The sequence below is a fragment of the Topomyia yanbarensis genome, chromosome 2 (genome assembly GCF_030247195.1).
Source record: "Topomyia yanbarensis strain Yona2022 chromosome 2, ASM3024719v1, whole genome shotgun sequence".
In the NCBI taxonomy this organism is placed as follows: domain Eukaryota; kingdom Metazoa; phylum Arthropoda; class Insecta; order Diptera; family Culicidae; genus Topomyia; species Topomyia yanbarensis.
The window spans coordinates 38,532,698-38,552,994 of NC_080671.1; the positions used below are offsets into that span (position 1 = coordinate 38,532,698).

The 20,297-nt window shown below is 39.5% G+C and overlaps 1 protein-coding gene and 1 non-coding gene across 4 annotated transcripts in view; both read left to right on the forward strand.

The window, feature by feature from the left end:
• The window catches only part of LOC131683070 (disintegrin and metalloproteinase domain-containing protein 10-like), a 257,886-nt gene that overhangs the window by 147,679 nt on the left and 89,910 nt on the right, over window positions 1-20,297 (forward strand). The gene's annotated exons all lie outside the window — the stretch shown is intronic.
• On the forward strand, window positions 11,871-11,944 carry Trnan-guu (transfer RNA asparagine (anticodon GUU)). The gene has a single exon. It is a non-coding gene; the product is annotated as a tRNA-Asn (tRNA).

The following is a 20,297-nucleotide window of genomic DNA, read 5'->3' on the forward strand; positions in this document are numbered from 1 at the left end:
CGTTCCGTGCTTCCAAGTAAGGATGATGAAAGCAATGAAGCAGAATCTAATTCAGAACACGCGTCGGGAAGTTGTACGGCCGGGTCATTGTCGTCCATGATAAAGTATGTGTAGATGGATTTCAGGGAGGTTTAAAGACAAAAGTTTTATCAAGTCGAAGCAGGAGGTGATGTTCCCTTTAAATTCACATTTCTTTACGCCGTTACATTCTCCCAGAAACTTGTGGTTTAGCAAGCAGTTTGTCGCTGCGGTCCCAAAACCAAACTTTTCAGCGCCAACCAAACTATGCACTCGTAACTGTAGAAGCAAGAGTGCTTAGAGAAATGTATAGCTTCTACCTTTCATTCAAGATTACAAAAGTCCGCTGATGCTCTGGACAAATTTAACAAGCTGCCACACTACAGCTTGCTCCCGTGGTACCGCGATAATAAGGTGGATTTCGTCGAAAGTATCTAACTGCCCGCAATTCCGACCAATCGAAAAGTATAAGGCAATTATCAAGCTAAACGTAAAGGCAACCGAAAAGACAACTCAGGACGCTGCCCAGCTGGTTCGATATTGGAAATAAATGGCCCCGGAAGTCTGCGAGTTTATCATAACGCCGTTGAAGTTGCAATTTTTCATGAAAGTATGTTAAAGTATCTTCTTTTCGACTAAACTGCATCAAGCCATTTTTTTTGTCCTGGATTCTAATTGAAACTTGATGTTTGTTTTGATATTTTTCTGTTATATGTCATCTTAAAATTAAACTCCGGAGTGAAAAGCTTTCGCTGATTCTGTTCAAAATGACATTTTTAGATTAAGGACGCTGAATCCCTCTGGATAAAGACTCGCCATCTCTATCGTTTGTTTGCCATTTATCTGTCAGTGTCATTCCAATTGAGCACGAGACCTGTCAACAGCCCTCGTTCGAGAAGGATTCGAAGTGATCCTCTTCGAATTAAGTCTCGTGGCGAGTCTTTAACCAGGTGGATTCTGCATCTCTAAAATTTTAGATGAAAATAATCTCTAAATCCCATGAAGATAGCAAGAACAAATATTTCCCGCTAATTTTACTTCAACAAACCACTGTACAACTCATTCGAAATCGATACCCATTCAGCGAGAACAAACCCTACTTCTCAGCCTATTCTATCTGCGGTTAGTTTAATGACCCTAAACAAGTGAATACGCACGCCACAGAGTGCACTTTCGTGCATCAATTCGAGCGCAACGTTTTCCGGCAACCGCTACGAAACGGAAAATTGCGTGCTAATTTGCGTGAGCACGCGCATTAAACAGCAGCCGTGAGTGCAAGTTCTTTTTCTCCTGATGCAATTTTTAATTCCCTCATTAAAAACGTTCGGTGGCACAAATGCACGAAACGCCGGTCGGCCATTCACAATTGGTGTGAATTCATAAAAGGCGATAATTGAAATGGATGCGGTCTCTGTTCGGTCTTTCCCGCTGTTGCGGCCACAATTCGGCTCAATGGTCTCAAATGGCGAAAAAATACAAAAAATAAAATAAAATAGAAAAACAAAAATACAAGTTCAACCCCCCTCCCAAAGCTTCTGGAAGAGTCTCCCCAGCAAAAACTATAACGTGTATGGCTGAAGAATTATAAGCTCCATTGCACACAGTTTTTCCCCCGCGCTGCTGCGAGCCTCCGATTCGCCATTTTCCCGCACCATTACGCAGTTTCGCGCCGCACACGAATGACGGACGGCTGTTTGCAAACTGTAAGGTAATTCAATGCATTTCGTTTTTGGTGCCAAGGCCGCGGGAAGTGGTTATTTATTTCCATATTTAGCCCCTTGCCACTTGTTTTTTTTTCTCCTGCGTGCTTTGTTTGAGTGTTCGTTTGAAGCACTGAATCCACCGTGCGCGGATTTTGTGGCCAGAACTAATTTCGCACCTATTCCTCCGATGGCGGTTTGAGAGAGCAATCCTTGATAGTTGTATCTCAATATTCGGTAACTCAGCATCATAGGTCTTTTTTGTATGGATTTTTGTGGGAAGTCTTGTGAGATGCTTTTTTATGAAGGAGTAAAACAGCTTTTCACAATTGCGCACACATAAGTCATCAACAATTTCGATGGTTGGTTCGTGCAGTAATAGAACTGGTGAATTGACAATTCTCGTTGTGTACGAAAATTTATCATGAACATTTTCGCTGTTGCTCTAGTTTATGGTTAGCTTATTTAATGACACGAACGGGTGATAAAACAATGAGAGTTGCTGCGAGCCATAAAAATATAAAAGCAGAAATATATGTATAATAAATTATGGCCATTTGAATACATAGTAATTTTATATTTTTACATTTTCTACACATTACGTTTTTAGGACACATAGAAGACATATATTTTTTGTTGGCCATTATAAATGACCATATGACTCAGCTTCTTGTTTAAAACTTATTCCATCAGAGATGTTAGACCGATGACATGCTTGCGCGAAATGCGATGCGGTTGCGGTAAGCCAAGCCTCTCTATACATTATGTGTGTAGAACGCGTAAGTTTTCATCTGCGTTCACAGACGCTTCACTTTTCCGCGTCAGCATGTCATCGACCTTAGAAATGCAAAAAAATATTACCACCGCATTTAACCAAAACAAACGAAAACAGCAGAATGGTGCTCCAAACTTTTGACATATTTGGGGCATATGAAAAAACACTTGTTACACCCCTGTTTGCAAGTTCTTTCACTCGACGCATCAATGTCACGTCTGAACATTCTGTGTACAAGCATCATACCGAGTTTATCATGGAACGTGATAAGACGATATACTGCATGGGCAAAGTTTGCAGCTGCAGCATATGAATATTCGGTCGCTCAATTCAACGTACAAGGGAGTGAACAGAAAAAGATGAAGAGCTGTGGTTTAATTAGTGTTTGCCTTGTTTCAATATTCTGGGGATGTGAAGCAAAAATAAAGCGCAAAATAAATAAGCGATTGGGTTGAGAGCTGAGCACTGTTGCATCGTATTAATATATTATGAAACCGGAACTGTTAGGATGGTTTAGGGTATTCGAGGAAATGTCTGTTTTTGGTGTACTGGGAATAGCAAACCGCAATGAATATTAAAACGTAAATAACGCGCACCCCCTTTTTTCAAATATATGTACCGAGCTGGGTTGTGGTGCCGGTAGTACCAATCCATTACTGATACGGAAATACCAGAACTATATAAAATTAAAGTGGGTAGACTTTTCCCACAATCGGTTAACAATGACAGCATATTATTAGTACTGTTGTTAATAAAAATTTGAATTTCATAAACTTAGTCTAAAAATAAAAAAAAAAATGAGTTTCAAAAACTTAGCCTGGTTAGTCACAGCTGTCGATTGACGCATCATGTATTTTATTTGCTGTGGCATATGCAATCGTGTGCGTAGCCGCCAGCCGCTGAACGGTGGTTGATGGAATTAGAAGGTCCGAATAGCCCCGTACGCCCATTTCGCAGTGACGAGCGCCTTGAAAACAACTGTGTTTTCACCCAAACAAAAATCAATACATAAAATAGGAGCCTCAAGCTTTCCAATACATTTACCTGTTATTTTTTTACATTTAGTTGTTGTTGATATTTGGATTCACAAAGATCACGCGAATAATACTCAGCACGCTGAATAGTAGCCTTGTGATAAATGAGTTATGTAAAGTCCAGTACCTGACTAAAATACTGCAATTGTGCTTTGTAAAATGCCACAAATTGTGCGGCCTTTTCGGACTCTCATACGGCAGAAAAGTTTTTTTAACGCTCGTTTGCAAGTTACGATCAGAATTATCATTTAATTAATGCTTGCTTTTTCTCTGAGAAATGTAATATCAAAAGACGATGAATTCTAACTTTCTACATTTTGCAAAAAAGTACGAGGGTCGTTCAATAAGTCCTTAGAAAATCCGAGAGGTGGCGCTCGTATTGTCGGCAAAAACTTTTTTGTAAGTATCACTATCAAAGATGAACATCGTTCAGCCCAGTTGAGGTGTCTTCTCCCGAAGTTATCGATAAAATCCTTGATCTGATTTGGAACGATCGGCGAATCAAAGTGCGGGAATTAGTTGAGGCCACAGGGATATCACAAGGTACAGTCGCTTCAATTTTGCATGAATAATTGTTTGAGAAAAAAAATTCGGCAGGATGGATGATGCGTTCTCTCAGAGGAGAATAAGTTCAATCGTGGAGTGGTTATGTTGACGCTCTTCTATCGCAATCCTACCGAATTTCTTCGTCGATATGTCACTGTGGACGAAACCAGGATACACTACTATACTCCAGGAACATAGAGACAGGCTTGGCGGACGACGATTCACTTCCAAGTAGGACGTAATTGCTCAAACTAATGATTATTTTGCAGAATTTCCGAAATCCTATGTTTTGGACGGGATAAAAATTTTGGAAAACGTTTGTGAAAGTGTGTAGAGCTGAAAGGAGATTATTTTGAGAAATAAAAAAGAAAATTTCCAAAAAACTGTCTTTTTTCATCTTTTTCTATGAACTTATTGAACGACCCTCGTATGTAACCCGTAAAGACTTCTGAGGCTGCCTGAAAGAGTAAAAATAAATTCCTCTACCACAAATTCTCTGCCCCGTTGTATGCTACACAGAATCGGTACAGTATCTACCAAGCGAATGTGACTGGTCCAATCTCATTTCACAACAATAGACACCAGCAACGACTCGGTATTCTTGCAAAATGCTCGCGTCGAAAATTTAAAAAGAAAAACTACATGTGAGTGCAAGTTCACAGTAAGTAGTGTGTATACTCATCCCAAGCAATTTTTTGACGTTACACTCTTGTGTGTGTGTGTTAAGGTGGTATGCGGAAGGAAATGCTTCTTGTTTCTGAAACAGAGTGCCTCTAGAGCAGCAGTGGGTGTTGTCGTGAACCCAGTCTGCTTCCTCATTTCGTACAGATCATAAGTCAGAATGTACATCGCTTGAGAACAGGATACATAAAAATATATGTACGCATAGCATATAGACACAACAAAGTTGTGTTGCCCCAAACTGCGAGTAAAATGAGTGAACGAGAAAATAAATTTCGCCCATTAGGAGAGAACACAATCGAGATTTACTTTTCGCAGGCCCGCGCCCGTACAGTGCGCTAAATGGAACAGTTGATCAAGGTAAAAATAGAACCCCCAGAAGTTTCACACATGCAGCTACATCATACGAGACAAGTATCACTCATAACGTTCAACTGCTTAGTCGATGAAGAAAGCTTCGAATATGAAAACGTCAAACCCAAGATCTCCGTGTATATGGACCATAATCAAACCGAAATGCTCCTACGCGATTAGGCAGCTCGTACTAGTACCGCAGTAAATAAAAAAAAATCATGTCGAAGTACGGGACAATGGAATCCATCACAAACGACACTTGGAGAAACTTTTTCTCTGGCATTTTCAACGGTGTTTGGGTGGTGCGAGTTCGACTGAACTATACCGTCTTACTTCACTTTCGAAGGGGCAGATCATCGCAAGGTGTTAACTACATACAAAGAGCCCTATGCACACACCCTGGGCAGATGCCCATCTGTCCGTTCTGTAATCAGACGGCACACTGCAGTAAGCTATGCACTACAACAACTAAACAAAATTCATCTACTACAACAACCACCACTAAACAGCCTTCGACATTTGCTGATACACCAGCGATAGCCAAAACATGCCAAACTATATTCCACGGTATCCCCAAGCCAATAGTTAGCAAACCTAGGGAAGAAAAAAAACAAGAAAGAAGACGGCTATACCAGAGTCACTCGAAAACACCAAACATGTAACAACGAAAATCAAAGCTCTAGCGACGACCACATGGAAAGCCACACAAGCGAGGAAGAAGGCAGACGGAATGATCAGCAAGCGGCTGAGAGTAAACCTGACCATTGCACACCACCAAGAATGAAAATTAACGTAAGAAGCGGAAAGCAGTGCGCCCAGGATAGTAGACAGAAATAATATACTTTTTTTTATTTTCTTTATCTACTTTGAATTGTAAATTGAATTGCTCTCTTTATTCTGTAATGATGTGCGCAGACCGATTGAGTTTTAAATCAGGAATTATCTCAACGTACTTGATCTGCGACAATAATTTCAGACAGAGAAAAAGAATTGCAATGCACGAGCTCCGGTTGTAATATTTCGTTGCGTGAAAAGCACCATTGATGTATTATTTGGATTAACTGATACCTCAACTTGAACACACAGCTGCGCAGCAACACATAACACATCAAAAAGAGTGTTAATTCAAATATTGGTGATCATTATATGATACTCATCGGCGAAACCATACGTCGGAAACACAAGCTAATTAAGTTTCTTCAACAATCCATTGGCGACAAGGTTCCATAATAGTAGTGTCAGCACACCATCTTGAGGTCATCCGCAGACATTCACTTCCCTTATCTCTACTTGTCTTAATGATAAGAGCAGATGTCGGTTGCTAAGCATTGCGTGTATCCAGTTCGCGATATTTGAAGGTGCTCCACGACCTCGTACTGCTTCCAAAATGGATTTAAAGCACGTGGTGTCAAAAGCACCTTCATTGAAAAAACCTAACTCGATTGCTTTTGCGAAAAATGGTATTTTAGAAAAAGAATTAAGGTGCCGAGTTTGCCACCGGTTTCCGTACCGGTATTTTCGTTACTATGCAGAACGGAAGTCTATTGTCACCATACCCATTTGAAGCCTGTTGTCACCATACCCATGTTCAGAGCAGCGTCTGCCATCTTTGTTCTAAGCATTTGCTCAAATGATTGTGTGTGAATTTAGGCACACGAGTACTTTAGCCGTTTTTATAATTATACGGGTTTCTAGGAACCGAGCAAATGATTTGATAGCAATTTTTGGGCATATCATCGATTGAAAATCGAGAAATTAACGCAATAGTACGGCACCCTCGCTGTTAGGACCAATATAGGCTCGTTACCCTAGCTAACCATTTAATGTAGGAGCTTGTTTCAAAATATAGGCCTACAAGGTGACTTTAGACGTTTGACGTTAATAACACCCGTTGTACCGAATGCACTGTTTTATCTATTTGTTTGAAGATAATTACAACTTGCATAATGAAAGAATTTTTCTAGTCTTCCACAAGTGACGTTCGGTTTGATTCTCATTTTTCGCTGTGTGCCGACACAATTAGTTTGCGCAATCAAATTTCATATTAAGGAAAATTTTGCCACTGCAACCACTATTCAGGTTGTCTATTCATATTACCAACTGTTCACGAATCTATTATAGTTGGAAATTATTATTTTTACCCCAAGATAATGCATTCAAAAGCAATCTGCGCATAATGCAATGAAACCGACTATTTATTATGAAAAGTAAGCTTGTATCTATAGTAGGGAGGGAGTTATTTTTGCGAAGTTTGAGTTTTGTCCATCGCCGGTTAAAAAATGAACCAAGGTATCAAAAAATCGGGTGAAATTTGAGCAAAATTGGACTTCTGCATAGTTAGCACCTGAACCTGAACTAAAGGTAATGTTTGACTTAATCACAGAGCATCACTCCATCAGAGCACATCTGGTCGAGTTAGGAAAGGCTTACATTGGTGCCTGCAGCAAATGTCATCAAGTGGAGGAAACATCCAGATACATGCTATGTGACTACCCATTTTACCATAAATCTAGAATGAGCTCAAAGATCTTTGGTAAAGAATTCCCTGAGAGATCTTGCGACTTCTTTCTACAAGATACTAAGTTTGGATTTTTGTGTTTTGAATTCATCTCGTCACTTACTAGCACCAACTTAGGGCCACGTTATACGATGTATCTAAAAGAGTACCCAAATTAGCACTAGTCAGATACTAAATTAGAATTTCCTGACAGCCGTTGACGAGTTTGGAATCGAAGTTACATGATATTTTAAATCTATGGCCAAATCTATAGTGGTTCAATTATGGATAGGTGATTTCAGGCTATCTTTCGTTTTCTTCGTAAATAAACTTGCGGTGATTTTTTGGAAATTTATCCAAAAATATTCCGTTTTACACCATTAGCTATCATTTTAAGGCAGTTTTGAAATTTTGGAATAATTCTTGCCCTAACCTTGATAACAATATCGTCTACATAACCCATTATTTCGAATCCCGAACCGTCCATTTCATTGAGAAATTCGTCCACTATCAGGAACCACAGAAAGGGGTGACAGCACTGCTCCTTGAGAAAAGCCTCTACTGGTTCGCATGGTAGTTAGGGTAGAATAAACTTATCAGTTTTTCAAAACAATTTTTGGGCTCTCTTTGAGGTCCAAAATAACTGCGCGAAATTTGGGTTCGATTGGCTATAACCCAGTATAACGCATTGCGTTTTAAAGTTTTATTAAGTATGAGTAAACGTACTTTGTTGTATTTTAAATTAAAGAGGTCATAATTCCGGCAGCATGCAACTAATTATGTACTAGTCCAGGATTCAATCAACTTTGCGGAAAAAATGGGTGTACCAATTTGCGCATAAGAGCACAATACCTAACTTAGAGAAAATGTACATATTTGAATGTTTCGTGTTCCACTCGTCAGTAACCGACACCAACTTGCTGCCAGTTAGACGATAGATCCAAACTAACACCAAATTGGTGCTAGTTAGACATTAAATCCAAACAGTTCACATAACATGTATGAACGCGTAAAGTAACTGGTTGGTAATGAGTGATGTCTCGGTTAGCCAATCACAGCTGCTCTGGATCGCTAACTGACAGCAAATCGGTGTCAGTTACTGACGAGTGGAACACGAAACATTCAAATCCAACTTCTCTAGTCTCGGAGACAAAATGCAGCAAAATGATAAAGATGTTTAATGAAACATCCCGCTCAGAAACACACAATAAAGACATTTCAAAATTGTATTTTGCGCTGTTACTTTTTCCGTTATTTTAACTACTAACCATACCAGAATTTGATTTTCTATATTTTTTATAATAATTTATAGCTAGTTATTTGTGGGTTGGCAACGAACTCAGAGCTTAATACATCTATGAAAATTTAAAGTTTAAACTTCAATATTTCTCTAATTTCAAGACATCCCAAAAAGTTAAAACAACAGGCATATATCCGTAAATTTACTCCAAAATTCTTTCATACAATCCTTCTTTTAACTAACTAGGTTGTTGCAAAGAGCTATAACTTCATTTTTTCGAGGTAAAATTTAACCTTTTATAAGGCAGTGGCAACTATATTGCCACCTTTCCGTTTCGTTCAAAGCGCAGGAATATGTAGTGAGAAGAGTTCCAATCTTATGAAATCTACTTGTTGGGAGTCTGGCAAATCTTCTTATTACTTTTCATTGAGATAAAGGGCGAACACGAAATTATTGCGATACATTCAACAGGGCATAACTTTTTTACCATTGGGTAAAAATCAACCAAATTTTGCACACTTTCTCATTGATGTGTATTGTTTACATGCTGTCAAACTCAAAGTCGTGTTTTTCGATTCAACGAAAATGGAGTTGAACCAACGCGAGTCGAGAGAACAAATTCTTTCCAAACACCTGGAATTTCCTGACCTGTCGCACCGGCAGTTGGGAAAAATGTTGAACATTCACCATTCAACCGTCTCCAGAGTGTTGGAGCGGTTCCAGGAGCGGTTGACGTTGGACCACGGCAAAGAAGCTGGAAGAAAACCGGGACCGGAGAACAAAAAGACGGAGGGAAAGGTGAAGCGGATGATTAAAGCAAATCCCAAGGTCTCAAGCCATGATTTGGCTAAAAAGATCGACATGTCGCAGAGCTACGTCCAGAATGCAAAGAAGAGAGCTGGACTACATACATACAAGGTACAGAACTTCCCAAACCGCGATGAGCGGCAACAATCGACGGCTAAAACTCGGGCACGGAAGCTCTACGAGAAAATGTTGACAAAATATGGCTGCTGTGTGATGGACGACGAAACGTATATAAAAGCCGATTTTTAGCAAATTCCGGGGTTGTAGTGTTTTACTGGCAAGAGCAAGTTCTATGTGGACGAAAGATTTAAGAAGAAGAAAATGTCGTAGTTCGCTTCCAAATATCTCATTTGGCAGGCCATCTGCTCTTGCGGACTGAGGAGTGAGCCTTTCGTGACAAAGAGCACAGTAAATGGCGAGATCTACAAATCTGAGTGCCTCGAGAAGCGCCTTTTGCCGTTCTTGCAGCAGCACGACGAAGCTCCGCTATTTTGGCCAGATTTGGCATCATGCCACTATTCTAAAAGTGTCCTGGAGTGGTATGAGGCCAATTCTGTCCATTTTGTTCCAAAGGACATGAATCCGCCAAACTGTCCGGAGCTGCGCCCGGTGGAGCAGTGAATGACGAGAAGGACATATAAAGAAAATGAAAAAAAAAACTGAGAAACTGGTACCGGATGACACTGTGAAGACTTTGATGGAGGGCATCAAGCGAAAATGCGTTCAATTTTACGCTCAAGGCTCCATCAATTAACTTTTCTTTTGATTTTTGAAGTAAATATATGTATAAAACTACCCTAAAATTTTGGTTTGATTTTAAACATTATAAGAGAATTGGCATGACATTTTCGGTGTCGCAATAATTTCGTGTTCGCCCTTTACAGTGAAAAGTGTCAGATTGGTGAAGAGTTTTTTGAAAAAAATACGGCGATTTCCTTTTGGACAATAAAATTAGCTCGATTTTGAAAAAAATACTCTAGACCCTATAAGTTGGTGATGCAAATTTGTAAAAACAACTATTTTTAATCCGAAAATTTGGTTTATGAGTGGTAAAAATTGCAAAGAAAAAAATAAAGTGAATAAATAAACGTCAGTAACCTGTGGTCTCATTTTTCAACTTATCCTCAGAATCCAGGGGTTATTTACTGTTAATCAGGTAAAAACCAGTAATCCACCTGAATTTCTTTTTGAATTTCTGATTCAGCTCGATATGTCTTCATATTTGCACCAATTTCGTTGGAAATACATCAAACATTACAAAGACTGACGTTTTCTAACGGGCGGTAGCAGTATATTTTTAAAACAGTTTTTATTACGAAATAAATGTATATTCTAAACTAAGTGTGAGAGGCTCAAATCCCCGACTACATACGGGGAACGTGCCATTTAAGCCAATATATTCTGATTCCTGAGAACCGTGTTTCTATTAATATAACATTCATTAATAGCTCTGGGCCTTATAAAGGGTTAAATAATTTTCACTATATCGATTACAAATAAAAAGCAATATCCTATTTTCAACCCCTCCCACAGCCCTATCAGAAAAAAACAAAGCAGAACTAAATTTCATCAAATTACACCAGAGTTAGGGAGATTTTAAAATTTCGACCTATTTCTTATTATTTTGTAGCCCATTTTACTCCACTTTCCGTTGAAGTACTAAGCTGATCGCCAAAGTATATTACACATATACATAAATAAACACTGAAAGTTTCATCAAAACCGAAGTAAATCAATACGATCCTTGAACAAAGAGATGCCCACTTTTGAAAACTGTCTCTTAAATCAGTAAATAAATTAATTATTCTTCCTATCCATTCGTAATAAACTTCCCTTTATAGTAGTTTAAACAATAATGAACGACTTCTCATACAAAGTATTTTCAATTTAAATTGCTTCAAATTAAATCAACCCAATTAATAGTGATAACTCGAAGACCACATTAACGGGGGTTTTCGATTATTCACTTTTCAATACGTATAACCAATTTCTCATTTCTTGGTGAAGAGTCGTTTTGAGATAAGTGGAACAAAGAAGCTTGGAACCTGTTTGATAACGAGTTTCTAGATAGCAAATAAATTATCGCCGAACTACAATCATACTGTCTTTCACATTTCACTTCACTTCTTTGTGTTTCCAACTCGTCATCGTATTTCTCTTGAAGTTTTAGCCGGTGCTGGTGGTATTTCATTTCTTTAGATAAAACCGTCTCTAACACGCCTTCGTGGCGCAATCGGTTAGCGCGTTCGGCTGTTAACCGAAAGGTTGGTGGTTCGAGTCCACCCGGGGGCGTTATTTTTTTTTTCAATTCATTTTTACCACGCACTCTTTCCCTCCCGGGTTTTACCTTAATCTCACGCGACCTGGTGCTGTTTAAAATATACCTAGTTATTGTTTCAAGTATTTAAATATTCAGTCGCTGAGTCCCACGGGTAACATGTTAATCACAATGCCTTGATCAAAGGGTCAAAAAATGTCCCGCAATTGTCGCAAAAGAGCTCCTGGCGGAACGAGTATCGCACCCGACAATGCATCATCAAGATTAAATTGATACGTATTACGTGCCGATGACTGTTAAATAACATCGCCTGAATACGCCCACAGATAATGCATCCTATTGTGTGCCTGTTTGTTCAGTTCCAACCGCTTCCCCCTACGGTAAATAACCGTAGATTCAATATAAATACAACACAAACTCTGTTTGGGTTGTTTGTCGATTGCAAACAATCGCAACCAATTGCCCGATGCTGGCCCCTGACCGACCGGCTGACGTTTGATTGATTAAAACACAATAATATTTAAGTAATCGATGCAAATAATGGGAGTGAAAAACGTGCAACGTGTGATAAGCCCTGCGTGTATTTACAAAATTCGATGTATGAATATCTATCGATATTCGATAGATCCTATTCTGTGAGCGTATCGTGATTTACCGGTTAAACTATTTGTAATTAAACGTGATAATGTGTAGAAACGGCTAGATGTAGTCGAACTGAACACCTGCCAAGTCACCACGATTCAATCAAACTCTGCACGCTCGGTAACGTGCTGCACGCCCAAGTATGTTGTATTATCTTTGCCGACGTCCATCGCAACAACAAATTGTACAAATCCTATGAACTAGTAGAACTTTACAATCACATCGGAGGATTTATGAACTATGCATCAGACTTCCATAAATTGTATACTGATTGAAAGCTACGGGGCAAGAAAAGCTGCATGTTACAAATCCCTGCCGTTGTTTACGGGTTACGCTAGCGAAAGTGTATCGCTTGACATTGTAACGTGACTCGTGTATCATCAAGTTCGGATCAGGAGTAGCAAACGATGGCACCGCTGATTTCGATCTGCAAAAGTTTAATTATGACGACAGAGTGTACGGATATAACGAATCGATAGCACAAGCCCTTTGGCGCTTTCTTTAGGTGACTGTAGGTGGGGACGCTGCTCCAAGTGCGTCATTGTACAGTTTGCAGTTTCGCCAACTCGTTCAAGTAGGTAGTGCTTGAGTTAGTTATTCATTGTTTTAGGTGTTATCGGTGTTTGCAATCGGGGTTTAACTATATTTATAGGACATGAAAACTTTTCCGAACAATCGTAAGACAGAACCTCTACAGTCTTCCTGCACCCCCTGCCTGCTAGCCTACTATTCGTGTTGAACCGACAATGCAATAGAGCCAATCATGATGCTGTTGGCAAACATAGCTGCCGAAAGTTTCTGTTCTTGGTTGTTTGATTACTTTTGAAAAACTATTGTGAAGTTTTAACGCTTCGGAAGTAATAAGAATGTAGGTATTGTTTTTAGCTTTTTAACCGAATTATTAGAAAATTGAAATTGAAAATTATACGTAAGAAAATTCATCAGTTCGGCTTGAATATCCTTCCAATTCGTGTATAACACCAGATAGTTCCCAGCTCTTTTTCAGCGTCGTGGCTTTTAATAGGGCCGTCCCAAGGTGGAATTGGCTTAAGATAATGCACATAAACGAAAAAGAATGATATGCTTGCTTTTGGAAACGTTCAACAAAGTGATTTTTGTGATGCAGAATGAAGGCTCCATTGAACAATGAAAAATAAAGCAAGTTCAATATAAAAATAATCCTTATTATGGTTCTTAACACTGTTTTGAGTTATGCACGAATAAAAGCTCGAATAAATTATAGAAAATCAATAAAACAAATAAAATTTAAAAAAGTATTAAAAGAAAAATATGAAAAAGAAATATTATCAAATTCATGAAATGTTTATGTTTATGTTTATGTTTATTACCTTCACCAACAAGCCCCTTGGCCCCAATGGTGGTTGCTTAAACTAATTACATTTTAAAATTGACAACATTTTCGCTTTTATAGCATTCCGCGTCCGGTCGAAGTCGAAGGCCGTCGCCACACTGTTAAAAATTCGTTGGAGTCCGGTTACAGCGCTCTGGCAACCATAGTTGGTTCTCCTGAACGGAACTCGCAGAAGGGAGTTATTACGTAGAGCTCGAACGCGGGCTTGAAGATCCAGACGTCCGAGGATTGTAGGGCAATCCACTCTGGCAGAGAGTAAGTCCGAGACGAACAGGGCTCGAGAGCAGTCCCTCCGAATGCTGAGTGTATCGAGGTGTATAAGCTGGCAACGGTTTTCATAGCTCGGCAGCTGAAATCTGTTTCGCCATGGGAGATGATGATGGGCGAAACGTATGAACCTGCGTTGGACAGCCTCGATTCTGTCAATCCCGTTCTGGTAGTACGGGTTCCAAACAGCTGAACAATATTCTAACGTTGAGCGGACCAACGCGCAGTAAAGCGATTTAAGACAATATACGTCCCTGAAGTTTTTCGCTATTCGGAAGATGAACCCAAGCTGTCGTGATGCCTTATCCACGATGTATGACGTATGTGGTTTGAATGTTAATGCCGAATCCATGATGACTCCGAGATCTTTGATGTGAGAGTGTCTTGGAATGCTCGAGCCGAAGAAATGGTAGTTAAACTGAGTCGGTTGGCGTTTCCGCGTGAACGTAACGATTGAGCATTTGCTCGGGTTTAAAACCATTCTGTTTTGATCACACCACGTGCTAAAGCTGTCCAGATCCCTCTGAAGAAGCTCGGCGTCGGTTTTATCCCGTATTTGTTGAAAAATTTTCATGTCGTCGGCGAAAGAAAGGCGGGGTCCTTGTAATGTGAAATTGACGTCATTAAAGTAGAGGAGGAATATTACTGGACCGAGATGGCTTCCTTGTGGTATGCCGGATGTAGCGAAGAATGGTGCAGATAGACAGTCCTTAATGCTGATTTGGAGTTGCCTTCCATCGAGGTAGGAACGAAACCAGCGCAGAAGTTGTCCATGAATGCCGAGTTTGTCCAGCTTCGCTATTGCGATATCATGGTTGATTTTGTCGAAGGCCGCAGATAGATCCATATAAATAGCATCGGTTTGCAATCCGTCAGCGAATCCATCCATTACATATGTTGTGAACGAGAGCAGGTTTGTCATTGTCGATCGTTTAGGCATGAAACCGTGTTGGTCATCTGCAATGTAGTGTTTGCAGTGAAAGAAAATAGGATCTAACACAACCAGCTCGAACAGTTTTGATACAGCACTTAAACACGAGATTCCCCGATAATTGTCAATGTTCGATTTGTTTCCTTTTTTATGAACTGGAAACATGTGCGCTGCTTTCCAGCAGGAAGGGAATGTACCAGTAGTGAGTGATAGCTCGAAGACTCGCCGAAGTGGTTCAAGAAGCCCGCTGATGCACTTTTTGACAAAAATCGAGGGAACACCATCTGGACCTGGGGAACAAGATGCTTTCAGTTTGGCATTTGCTGCAAGAATGGCAGCATTATCGACACAAATTCGGTTGATGGTTCGTCCTAGAGAAGGAGTTAAATTAGCGGCGGCAGCGACTTGTTGTGGTGGCAAGCGCTCGTTGGAAAAAACGCTTGAAAATTTGTCGGAGAACAGTTGGCAAATTTCCTTAGTGCCGGTGCCTAAAACTCCATTAAACGACATACAAGATGGCAAACCGGATTCCTTTCGCTGCTCGTTAACATACTTCCAGAACGACTTGGGCTTGGATTTCAGTTGACGCTCGACGTTTCGCTGGTGTCTAAAAAAGGCGCGTCTGCTTTGTTGTTTGTATTCGTGGTTGAGTTCAAAGTAGTGATTTCGTAATGCAAGTGTCTTATGCTTCGAGAATTTTTTAAATGCAGCTCGTTTGGCAGATTTTAAACGTCTTAGGACGGTTGATTGCCAGGGAGGGTGTTCATCGGTACTAATTGTTCGTTTTGGTACATGGCGGTCGATAAGGTAGTTAAGAATACTAGAAAACGTCATCGCTGCTTCGTTCGCGTCGTCATTGTTAATATTTTCGTCCCAGTTTATATCCAACAGCGTGCTAACGATGCTGTCGTAGTCAGCGTTTTTAAAATCGTAGACGATAGAGCTTGAGACGTTTTCAAAATTCACTCCTAAGTTACCAGCGAATACAAGATGTAGTGGGGGATGATGACGCACCTGCTTGACTAAAGGAGTCGGTGCAGTGCAGCAGTACGGAGCGCAGTCCCGGGCACTTACAAAGCAGAGGTCCAATGTACGTCCATTCTCGTTGGTGCCATTATTAATTTGCCGAAGAGTTGCGCTGCTGTAGTTGTCCAAAATACAACTGGCATTGTTAATAAGCGCAGATTTTTCGATATCCAATCTTAGAAAACCATTACTTGCTTGGCACCACGTCAAGCCAGGTAAGTTGAAGTCGCCCAGTATAACGATATCATCAGACGGGGCGGCGATCGAGGCGATAAAAGAAACGGAGGAAAGATGTACATCGATCAGGCTGGAATCACGAATTCTGTCAGGTGGAAAATACACAACACACAGGAACAGATTGCGATCGGCAAGTTTCACTGATATCCACACTTGCTCGGAGCTCGCCCACCGGTCATCGTTGATCACTCGGGCTTTTATACCACGCCGAACGGCGATAAGCACACCACCGCCTGATGTCTTGTGGCTGTTGAGGGCATTACGGTCACAGCGGTAGACATCGAATGTTGAACCAAAGACCTGGCGACACAGAGTACGGTTGTCGAGCCACGTCTCGGTCAAGGCGATAACGTCGTAACAGCAACCCGTGGTCGCGAGCAAATAGCTGTCCGTTGATGAATTTAGGCCACCAACATTCTGGTAGTAAACCTCGATGTTGTTGGAGGACGGATCAGGTACAGCAGAGAGCGAAGCCATGTTGCCGTGTAGGAAGATCCTTTCGTCAATCTCACGAACAGTATCGGAACGGTTCACGGTCGCCTGGTTGACTGTGGTGAGGGATTCGAGGCATCCCGAATCAACTGCGTCGCGCCCCAAAATACGACTATCGTCGTCGTCGAGAGAAATGGTTGGCATCTGATAACAAGATGTCGGAGCAAAAGGCAAAAAACTGGAAGCGATGGGTAGAATGATTAATTCAAATTAACAAAATAAATAAATAAAATCAGTTCAGCTCAAATAAAAATTTGACAATATTAAAAAAGTTATAAAAATAATAGAATTGTTTCAAACTCACACTAGCAAAATGGATGAAAAGAATAAAAAGAATGACTGAAAAGAATTAATAAAATGAAGGAACAATAAAATATACGAAGTGCAAAAAATAAGAAAATAACTAAATGAATAAAATAAATTAAATGAATAAAATGAACAATAGGAATAAAACTAAAAAATAATTTAAAATAATAAAATGAATGAAAATAACGAAATGAATAATATGGATGAAATTAACTCTTTCATGCACAACTTTTTTCAGCGCATATAGGGTTCCATAACCGTTTTTCCTTAAAAGTTCCGGCGCGAAGAAACACGAAAAACGGGTTTTAATCAGAATAGATGCTCCTCTTGCAGTGTTAGAAGCTGCTAAAATTTTTACCTTGCCTTCGACAGTACACATCTCCTGTAAAGTTTTCAATAGTTCAATTGAGCGGTAAAGGTAGTCAAAGACAGTCTAAATTGATAAGATTTATCAGGTTTCAAAAATAATTTAAGACATCGACTGTATAGCAAAATAAAAATTTTCACCTATAGCTGAAAATGTCTGTGGCACCACTGTTCCAGTGGAATTCAATCAGAACAATTGCAATAACTTCAGTTCTACGGATAATTCTTGTAGATGTTAGTGCTCAAATAAAAGGTAATAGTCATAGTAACTAGTCTTCCTTGTTTTTGTGAAGAAAACTTGTATAGCCCCAAAGGGGTTAATCAAATCAGTTAAACAAGTGAATAAAATAAAAAGAAATGTTCAAATGAATAAATAGAAAAGAAGTAAACAGTAAAATGATTAAAATAAAAAATAAACGATATTAAATAAAAATAAAAAATAGAGTAAATTAAATTATGTCTAATTATTATTATGGAAGAAATGATTAAAAATGAATAAATGAATTTTCGAAAAAAAAAGTGAGATTATTAAAATGAAGAAAGGAAAAAAGGAATAACATGAGAAGGTAAATAAAATAAATTAAATGAATGATACGAATAAAATTCATGAAATGAATAAACTGATCAGAATGAATCCAAAGAATGAAAAGAATAACATAGATAAAATGAGCTCAAATGAACAAATGATTAAAATGATCAAATGCTTAAAATGAATAAAATAAACAAAACGAATAAAATCGATGAATTGAAAGAACTGTACAAAATTAGTATATAGAATGAATTATGTGCTGGGATTTAGACTGGTTCAAGTAGTTTGATTGCATGTTACATGTGTTCTTTTCTTGTACTTCATTAGTCTGTTTGTGATGTACTTCTAGTTATTTGCCTTTCCACTACTCGTGTACACCAAAAAATATCGGTAAATTTATGTATCTAATGAATCTCTTTGCATCTTTTTTTCTTTATTCGGCATGTTTTGTTTCTTTTTATTATTATATCTTAAATTATGTTCATACTAACACTCACTAACACAATTAATTGCATATTCTCTCATACATCCACAATCTCTCCCATTTCAAACGCACAAACGCTCGTGGCCTTCGCGATAACACAAACCTGACAAATGGTGAAAAATGCGAACATGCAATTGAAATCATCCACGTACGCCCGCGATATCGATAACATTAAAACATTCCAGTGATTAGATGAACGTCCTAACACCTATAAATTCACAAACGTGATTTCAAGCACTAACCTCCGCTCGCGCGACCCAGAATCGGTCACGTCCGGAAGTCTCTTCCCTCGGTCCTACAAGTCTAGACTCTTACCTTCATCTTGATCTATAAAAAAAATTACGCTCATATTCACTAGACCAGCGGTTATCAACCTTTTTCGTTACAAGGACCTCTTATAAATCACCCTGGGTTGCTGCGGACCCCCACGGTTAAACATTAATTTTGAATTCTATCAAAATGTTATTTTCAGTTTGATGGGAAACAAAACTTAAAATTTCAATATTCACTCGGAATATAGATTTTTCTTCACGGACCCCCAGCAACGATTTCGCGCCCCCCTAGGGGTCCGCGGACCTCAGGTTGGGAATCGCTGCACTAGACAACACGTTTCATGACGACATGACTGGGAACTCTAGTGATAACTCTCTTCTAGTATCTGATCCGTATATTGAAAATTTAGCATCAGATTCACAGTTCGCACGATCGTTCAAGAACATATGCAAATATGCGTCACACGGTTACAAAATCGAACGTATCCACGCGAAGTTATATACACGTTAGCAGACGCGACAAAAATGTTAACATACAAACGCTTGAGCTTCGTCCACACACCACCACGTCCGCGATCTCACAAACATGAAAACACCTCTTCAAAAGTTATAAACGGTTCATGCGCGGACCCACAAGCCCATGTGTTTGCACGATCATAAATCGGTTACGTTCGAAAGTTCCTTGCCCTCAGTCCTAGTAGTATAGGTCCATGCCTTCAGTTGGACCAACCGAAAATTGACACTCATATCCACTAATCAATACTAATCAATGGCGTCATGACCGGGAACTTTGGAGATATGGGAAATTTCACTCTCTTCTAGCATTCAACACGTAAACATACAAACGCTTCAGACCTTTGTAATCATACACGCACACCAAAACCCGCGGTCTAGCAAACATGAAAACACTCCGGTATTAAGTGAACGTTTTAGCACTAATAAACTTATAAACGCGTTCTCAAGCGGGAACCTAATAACTCCCACTTTCGTACGGTAATGCATCGACTACATCCGGAAATCTTTTCCTTCGGTCAGGTATATTGGAGTCCATACCTTCAGTTGGACCAATGAAAAAACGACGCCTACATTCCCTAGATAACACGTTCCATGGAGACATGACCGGGAACTCTAGTGATATGGGGACACTGACTCTCTTCTAGCATCTGAACCATACACTAAAAATTAACTAAAAGCATCAGATTTACGTTCCGCACCCAATCATTCGAGAACACACGCGGATATGCGAATGGTCACTCGATTATAAAATCGAATTTATGCACGCGAAGTTACATGCACGTTACCCTAAAGCGACAAACACGTTAAAATATAAACGCTCGAGTCTTTCGCGATCATTCACGCATACCTACGACAGCAATTTTGCGAACATTAAAGCACCTCGGCCACAAAGTGAATGTTTTAAAACTTATACATTTACAAACACAG